The sequence below is a fragment of the Emys orbicularis genome, chromosome 13 (genome assembly GCF_028017835.1).
Source record: "Emys orbicularis isolate rEmyOrb1 chromosome 13, rEmyOrb1.hap1, whole genome shotgun sequence".
NCBI lineage: Eukaryota > Metazoa > Chordata > Testudines > Emydidae > Emys > Emys orbicularis.
In genome coordinates, this window is record NC_088695.1 from 14,137,899 (window position 1) to 14,146,963 (window position 9,065).

At 42.1% G+C, this 9,065-nt stretch overlaps 1 pseudogene; it reads right to left on the reverse strand.

The window, feature by feature from the left end:
• Positions 1-299: 299 nt before the first annotated feature.
• Positions 300-1,214, reverse strand: LOC135887988 (olfactory receptor 14A16-like; annotated as a pseudogene).
• Between the last annotated feature and the right edge of the window lie 7,851 nt (positions 1,215-9,065).

The following is a 9,065-nucleotide window of genomic DNA, read 5'->3' on the forward strand; positions in this document are numbered from 1 at the left end:
TAGTGGCCAAGCAGTGTAACAGGTATTGTTTTGGCACAGAATGAAAGTCTCATTCCTCTTGTGCACAAAATTTACACCCATTTAACTCCACAACTGGACCAGATTTTCTACTGGTGTAAATCACCCCAGCGGCAGTGACAGCAGTGGAGTTAATCTGAATTTGCATTGGTGCAACTGAGATCAGAATCAGACCTGTTTGTGTGCAAGCTGTGCGGTCACAGAAATAACTGACATTAATGAACAGATACTAAGTAAGCAAACTTTAATTAGAGAAATACAGAAAATTAATTCTTGTTGAATTACCTACACCCAGTCAATCTCCTCAGGGCAGCTTTGATCTCCTTGTTCCTAATGCTGTAGACAATTGGATTCATGATTGGTGGCAATACGGAATAGAGAACACCCACCACAAGTTCCAGAGTAGATGGGGAGCTGGAGGTGGGTTTCAGATAGGCAAAAATGCCAGTGCAAACAAACAAGGAGACCACAGTGAGGTGAGGAAGGCAGGTGGATAGGGCTTTATGCCGTCCCTGCTCAGAGGGGATTCCGAGCACTGATTTGAAGATCTGAACATATGACACAATGATAAAAACAAAGCAGCCTAAGACTAAACACACACTAAATGCAAGAACCCTAACTTCACTCAGATATGAGTCAGAGCAGGTGAGCTTCAGTAGCTGGGGGATTTCACAGAAGAACTGATCCACCATGTTGCCTCCACAGAAGGTCAATGCAAACGTGTTCCCGGTGTGTAGCACAGAGTAGAGAAGCCCACTGATTCAGGCACAGGTTGCCATTTCAACACAAGTTCTGCTCTTCATTATTGTCTCATAGTGCAGTGGTTTGCAGATTGCGATATATCGGTCGTATGCCATGACGGTGAGAAGGGAAAAATCTGCTCCCACCAAGAAGAGGAGGAAAAAGACTTGGGCAACACATCCAGCATAGGAAATGGATCTGGTGTTCATGAGGGAGTTTGCCATGGATTTGGGGACAGTGACAGAGATGGAGCCAAGGTCTAGGATGGACAGATTCATCAGGAAGAAGTACATGGGAGTGTGAAGGTGGTGGTCGAAGGCTATGGCCATGAAGATAAGAAGATTCCCCACCAGGGCTGCCAGGTAGATCACTAGAAACCCCACAAAGTGCAAAATCTGCAGCTCCCGAACATCAGAGAATCCCAGGAGAAGGAACATGGTGGTTCGGTTGGACATTTCCTTTCTCAGGACATTGTGTGATGGTTGCAGAGGGAGGGACAAGAGCAAGGGCCAGGATTAGATCAGTAAAATAACTCTCCTTTTGTGAAAACCACCTTAATTTCCTTGAGTCAGACCCTTAGCTTGTGAAGATTGGTGTAATATCGGAACAAGGATGGGGAAAACAGTTCCACTGACTCCAATGGTGTTATTCCTGATTTACACTGGGGTGAGAGAAAGTAGAATCAGCTCAATGGACTCCAGTGCAGTGACTCCTAATTTACACCAGGGTGATGGAGAGGAGAATTAGGTACAACAGCTTTTGAGGTATTTGTTTACCTCTCTCACCCAAAGGTGGGTGAACTCTTGATAATGTTGTATAAATGTTACTATCCTCAGTTTACTGAGGGGAATCGGGGGTCTGGCTGGACAGATTCTGCTGTCAGGGGCACTGCTGTGAATGTGGGGTAATTTCACAGCATCCCATGGAATTACTCACCATTTATATTGCCTAAATGGGAGCAGCATCTCAAATGGAGGTGACCAAACCCAGCCATAATTACACAGTGAACTCGAATCATGAATACAGCTCAAGAGTCCTGATGACTCATCCCCAGTTCCAGCAAGATTTCCATGCTCGCTGCGAGAGACAGATGTTCCGGCTCCCCTCCTGCTTCTCTAACCACTCAGCTAAACTCCCTCCCAGAGCTTGGAAGAGAACCCAGGAGTCCTGACTCCCATTTCACCCCTGCTCTAAACTACTAAATCCAACACCCCTCCCGGAGCTGGAAATACAGGCCAAGAGTTCTGGCTCTACCCACTGGATTCAACTCCCTCCCAGAGCTGGGAACACGAGTGAGGTGTCATGACTCCTAGTCCCCTCCACAAACCACTACGTCAGACTGCATCTCAGCCTCTATCACAGTGACTCTCCACTGCCATCAGGAATGATTGCTGCGAGTGACAATGGAGAGCCATTGGGCCAGGGTAGGGACATGAGAGTGATTCTCCAGCATGGTAGTTGGGCACTCACCTGGTGTCTGGAAGAGCCAAGTTCAAGTCCTTGCTCCAATGACTATTTAATTATTGATACAACGTGGAGAAGCTTCAACAGGAGAGACTGAGACAGTCTCATTTCAGAACAGCCCATAGCCTAGCGGCTCAGGCACCCTCCTTTAAATTGGGAATTCAAATCCCTTCTCATCATCAGTCAGAAGGAGGGATTGAACCTGAGTTTGTCACAGGCCAGCCAAGTGCCCTAACCATTCAGCGTCAAGCTTTGAGGGGTGCCAGTCCCACAGTCCTTATGAGAGACAGAAATGGAACTGCCCAATTCTGGCTCCTCTACACACTGGACTGAACTTCCTGTCAGAGTCACATATAAAACTCAGGAGTCCTGGCTCTCAGTCCCTGCTACTCTGAGCCACTTGACCACACTCCCGTTCCAGAGCTGGGGATAGAACACAGGAATCCTGGCTCCTAGTCCCCACTACTCTAACCCACTTGACTCAACTACCCTTGCAGCAATCTAATAGACAGACGAAACAATAAACTGAGAACTAGACACAAACTGATGCTAGATAGATAGATAGATAGTTTGGTAGATCTAACAACAAACTAACAGAGAGACACAAGTAAGAAAAGAACAGATACAGAAAGTGAGAGAGAAACACAGAACTAACCCAAACTAACAGGTAGATCGAGAAGTATAAACAAAGTAATATATAGAGAAAAATATAAACAGATAGATAGACAGCAATAACAACAAACTAATGTATACACAGAGAAAAGCAACAACGAGCCGATAGTCACAATTTTTGGACAATTTTAATGTAAACTCCTCGATCCATTCTAAAAAATATGTGTGTCAATTTGATCAATTCCCTCACTCCCAATAGAATGAAACTGAGGCATAAATATTCTGCCCCCTCTTTCCTAAGGTAAATGCTTTGGACTGCCTCCATTTCCCATGCCCAAAATGAGGTTAGAGTGAAACTATGAAAAAAAATCTATTGTCACTTACAATTTCATCCTTAAAGTGCCTCTCTGTAACCCACAAATATATTTCATTGTAAGAGCAAACTTACGGTGCCGGTCTGTGTGGAATCCTCCCAGACTGAGATGACTTTTCTCCTCCAGCTACAGACTGCAATTGGTTACCCCTCTCTCTCTAGGGTGACCAGACAGCAAGTGTGAAAAATCGGGACGGGGGTGGGGGGGTAATAGGAGCCTATATAAGAAAAAGCCCCAAATATCAGGACTATAAAATCGGGACATCTGGTCACCCTATCCCTCTCTAGCCCCATGCACACCGCTCTATTGATCTATCTCTCTATCTAATTCCCCGATCACTGTATTATGAGAGGCCGTTCCCCCACCACACTGAGGCTGAGCTGCAGGAAATACACTGAGATCTGTGCTGTTTGAAGATGAGCTGTGGGTCCAAAACGTTGGTGCTGCGGGAAGGTGATTTATCCATGTCTGTTTTCTACGGGCTTGTTGGACTCACTCCCTGGAGCCCTCAACAGCCCAGAGGCAACAATTAATGTCTCTTGCCCTCTACTTCCCTGAAGAGTTTCCAGAAACTAAAATAATCACAATTAAAACAAAGCAGCAGGGTCTAGAGGAAAGATTGTGATGCAAACACTAAGGGCACACAGGACTTAGCCCTGCTGCTGACCTGCTGTGTTACCTGGGAAAGTCATTCCCTGGGGCTGTCTTTTCCCTCGCACCCTTTGCTTATCTTTTCTACTGTAGGCTTCTTGGGATGGAGACTGTCTTACCTAATATAATGGGCCTCTCATTTTAGGTGCAACTATCAGATAATTAATTAATGAATTAATTAATAAAAAGCTAAGGTCCAAGGTGCCCTGAGATCTGATCCCAACTATTCCTCTGGCTTTGTTCAGGCCCTTCACCGCTCCTTTCCTCAGTTGTCATCCGTCCAATGGGGATAATAGTTACTTGGAGGATAATTCATAGTGAGTGGCGATGGTGGGAGGAAGTCGTTTTTGGTTTTGGTTTTATGAAAACCTGGAGATGGAAAACATTTTTGTATATTTTTTCAGGTTTGGGGGGGAAAGTTTTCAATATCAGAAATCTTTTCCCAAAACTAGAAAATGTTTACCATAAACTTGCATTTTTACTAGAGAAGTTTATTGAAAACCAAACACTTTTCAGTCTCCAGTTTCATTTTTTTGTCCACCCCCATCCACAAGCAATACTATGGGATGTTATAAAACAATGAGATTTTCCACAAAAATATAATTTTCATTTTTGAGCAGCTTTAATAATGAATAATTAAAAATATATTAAATACATTTGAGTTGATGTGGGTGCAACATTCATTGCAATTTTATTTGACAGCATCTGCTTCTCATAGGAACTGTCTAACTAGGTTAGACATTTTGATCATCCAGTCCAGTATTCTATCTCTGACAGTGGCCAGTACCACCTGATTCAGAGGAAAGTCTAAGAGGCCCTATAGAGGACAGGTCTCGAATAACCTGCCCATGGCGCAGGAGTGCCACCAGCTTTTTTGCCGCCTTAGGCGGCGGAAGGTCCCGCCCCGAAATACAGCCGATGACCGGGGCAGCCGAAGATCCAGCTGCCGCGGTCACCGCCCCCCAAATAATAGCACCCTAGGCGACCGCCTAGGTCACCTAATGGGTTGTGCCGGCCCTGCCATGGCGGAGTCTCGTCATCATCAGTTTGTGAATGGTCTATGGCATGAGGAAGGTGAATTTCTTCCCATCATAGAGTTTAATCTACTACAAAGTAACTGCATGCTCTCGTTATCCAGATAGGCTGGAATATTTAAAGGAACCTACTGGATGTGTGTGTCTAAATCCCATTTTGACAGGAGAGGAGTGCCCAGCTCCATTATTCCTCTTTGAATATCTCGATTAGTTTATTATTAATTACTTATTTTGTAGATTCCATCACTGAAAATTTTCAGATCAAGATAGGATGTTTTACTAAAGGATCTGCTCTAGGTATTATTTTGGGGATGTTCTGTGGGCTGGGTTATACAGGAGGTCAGACTAGACAGTCACTATGGTCCCTTCTGGCCATGGAATCTATCAATCTAATTTGATCTCCACCAAAAATAGGAACACAATTTCTCCAAAAACCTCACAAAATGGTAGATTTTTAAAAAAGATTCTAAATTTCTATGAATTAAAAAAAATATTTTTTGCTTTAAATAGTGGGGTAGAAGGATTCTGATCCTCTCCCCTGTTTTTGACCAGCTCTATTAAAATTAATTCCGGGAGATTTTAGCTGAATTAGGCAACACCTCAGAGTAACACAACTCCACCTCTCTCTAGGCGATGTAGGCTATTTTGTGTTCATGGAGGGGTCAACATGACCAGTGATGGGATTTTCAAGGTGGCCTATAGATATTTGGCCACCAAAATTCCAATTAGTTTTAATAGGAATTTGACATCCTAGTCCCCTAGGTGAAAATCTCCACCGATAGTTTTACGATCAAAACCTGCAACTCTTTTCTGGTGGGATTTTTAAGGCCATTATTCAATATTTTTATTAACGACTTGGATAACGAAGGATAGCATATGCTTATAAAACTTGCAGATGAAACCAAGCTGGGAGGGGTTGCAAACACTTTGGAAGACAGGATGAGAATTCAAAATGACCTTGACAAATTGGAGAATTGGTTTAAAATCAACAAGAGGAAATTCAATAAATACAAGTGCAAAGTTCTTCTCTTACCAAGGAAAAATCAAATGTACAACTACAAAATGGGGAATCACTGGCTAGGTGGTGGCATAGCTGAAAAGGATCTCGGGGCTAGAGTGGATCACAAATTGAATATGAGTCAACAATGTGATGTAGTTGCGAAAATATCATTTGGGTGTATTAAAAAGAGTGTCATATGTAAGACATGGGAGGTAATTGTCCCGCTCTACTTGGCACTTGTGAGGCCTCAGCTGGAGTACTGTGTCCGGTCCTGGGTGCCACACTTTAAGAAAGATGTGGACAGACTGGAGAAAGTTCAGAGGAGACCAACAAAAATGATCAAAGGTTTAGAAAACCTGACGTATGAGGAACAGTTAAAAAAAACTGGCATGCAGAGGAATGTGGTTTGATCTGGAAAAGAGGACCAGCAATATATATATATACATATATATATATATATATATATACACAGACTAAATGGGGATAAATGTTAGAGAAATTGTGGTGAAAGAGGAGATTTGATGCATTGGACATGTCCAGTCATTAGTGAGTATTGGAAGCAATCCATAAAGAAATGACCCAATTGTTGGATATTTATTTTCTAATAACCTTCTGGTGATCCTCCTGGGGCTTCCTGATGGAAATGGTCTCACAAAAGGAAATGAAAAATTAACCTCTGATCTGCTCAGCTATTAGTAACCTCTCAATGGGAAAAGAAAAATAGTCCGACCATTGAGGAATGGTTCAAAACAATATGGGAGGTTGGTTATGGAAAAATTAACACAACAATTACGTATTCAGCAAAATAGACAGAGGACAGATAGGTACTTAAATATTTGTTTACCTCTTATTCAATGCTCAAAGTATATTCACCTGAAAAAAAAAATCCCAGCACACCTGTCCAATTCTTTGCATATGAACATTTGATAGACATACCTGGTCTGTTAAATATGCGAATACAGAGATTTCACTCACTTTAATAAAATCACCAGAAATGACATAGGAGTTGTAATGATCCTCACTCTGTACTATGGTATCACCCTGTTAAATAGAAAGATCTGGTGAGTATATTCCCGTATGATGTCTCTTTAAACCAAAGTTCACTGTTGTAATGATTGTTTTGTTTCTGATATTTACATGGCAAGGATTTGTAAACTTGTTAAAACTTCCTAAATAAACAGTTAAAAATTCCTGGGCATGTTGATTAAGCTGCCAGAGAAAAGTTCAGCTCCTAGTTTAGACTGATATAAATTTGCAGTAAGTCCACTGACAGTCAAGTAGATTCAGTGGAAATAATCAGGATTTATATCAGTGTGAGAGAAGAATTAACCCATTCTTAAAATGGACCACAAAATTTGTGCTGATCAGAGGTTAAAAAAGTGGCATTGTCAGTTGAAGTGTAAAACAATTGACCTTTTTGGAATGAAACATTTTGATTTGATTTTTAAATGAAAACGACTTTTCATTTAAAAAATTTCCTTAATTTTACTTCAAAATGTGGTCAACATTGAAAGAAAATGTTTAGATTTTGTCAAAATGGAACCTGAAACAAAATTGTTTTTGACTTTTTGATTCACCTGAAATTTAGAAAATACCATTTTCAGTTTGACCCACAATTATTTTTTTTCTGATTTTTCAAAATTGCCAGTGAAATGAAAAATCTATTATTCGCCCAGCTCTATTTGGATGTTGCCTCCCGCATATCATGGGGAATTTGATGTTCTAGATTAGGAGCAATAAAGAAGGAGGAAGGTAACTTTTATTGTGTTCAATTGTTGCCATTTAAACACAGGCAAACACACACACAAACATCCACGCAGTATCGTCCATAGAGTGATGCACACACACACCGTGATGCTCACTCACACTTCACACAAGCAGGCACACATACATTATACAACATGCAAACACTCACTCTAACACACCAACATAAATGCACCGAACACACTCTTCCCCCATCACAAAACCAATCATAGACACACACTCACTAGCTCTCACACACAAACACAACACCTTTATGTCCCATATATCTCACTGGTCCCAGTTTAGATGGTGTACTGTGTATAGTGATATTACAAAACAAGGAACCAGATCTGAGTTTGGCAATGAGAACAAAACACTTTGTGGGCCAAGGCATCAGTTCCCACACTTGGGAATATGAACTGAGAATTGGCAATGCACAGAGTGGAGGGGGTGCCTACAAACCCCTCCCACAACCAGCTCCCCATCACTGAAATGGAAACATGGGAACCCATCGGAAATCTGCTGGCTTCTTGGTGCTGAGGCACGTGCATGATCTATCTCTTTATTCCTGTACATAATCTGTTCTCCCACTATCTTGAACCTTCTGTCTGAACTTTATCCATCACTGTGACATTTGAGGAATGTGTAGGGCTGCTGTCATTTCTCCTACATGAGAGTATTTATTTATATTGCCCCCAGAACACACCCAGTATTATTATTACCTATCTTTGGTGGAAAATTGGCAGCTCTGCAAAATCTGCACAGGGTCTGCTTCTCCCAGAGTGAGGCCAAAGCAGTGTGGTGGCTTATTTTTCTTACCACCTTTGAGATGCTTTGGGGTCAGATGCGTGTTGTGAATGAGAGGAATATTCACACCGTGTATTGGCTCCAGGTCCGTATCTCTGGGTAGCATTTTTGCCTTTCTCCAAGGTACGTGAGAGAAGACTATTGGGTTTGGAATATCTGCAGCTGATGTATTGATCTATAGTTATAAATTGCTGAACAAGCCTATTTAGGAGCCACATTTTGAGTTACTTATAAGTGTTTAATCAAGCCAGACTCTGGTTGGGCCAGACTGGGATCTCAGTAACACCAGAGTAAAGCTGAAGTCATTGGACTTATTTTGGCTTCATCCCTGAGATGAGAATTTCCTCCACTTTGAGTTTTGCCTGAATAAAAACAGAATAAAAACTGTCATAAGAACATAAGAATGGCCGTACTGGGTCAGACCAAAGGTCCATCTAGCCCAGTATCCTGTCTACCAACACTGGCCAATGCCAGGTGCCCCAGAGGGAGTGAACCTAACATGTAATGATCAAGTGATCTCTCTCCTGCCATCATCTCCACCCTCTGTCAACAGAGGCTAGGGATACCATTCATTACCCATCCTGGCTAATAGCCATTAATGGACTTAACCTCCATGAATTT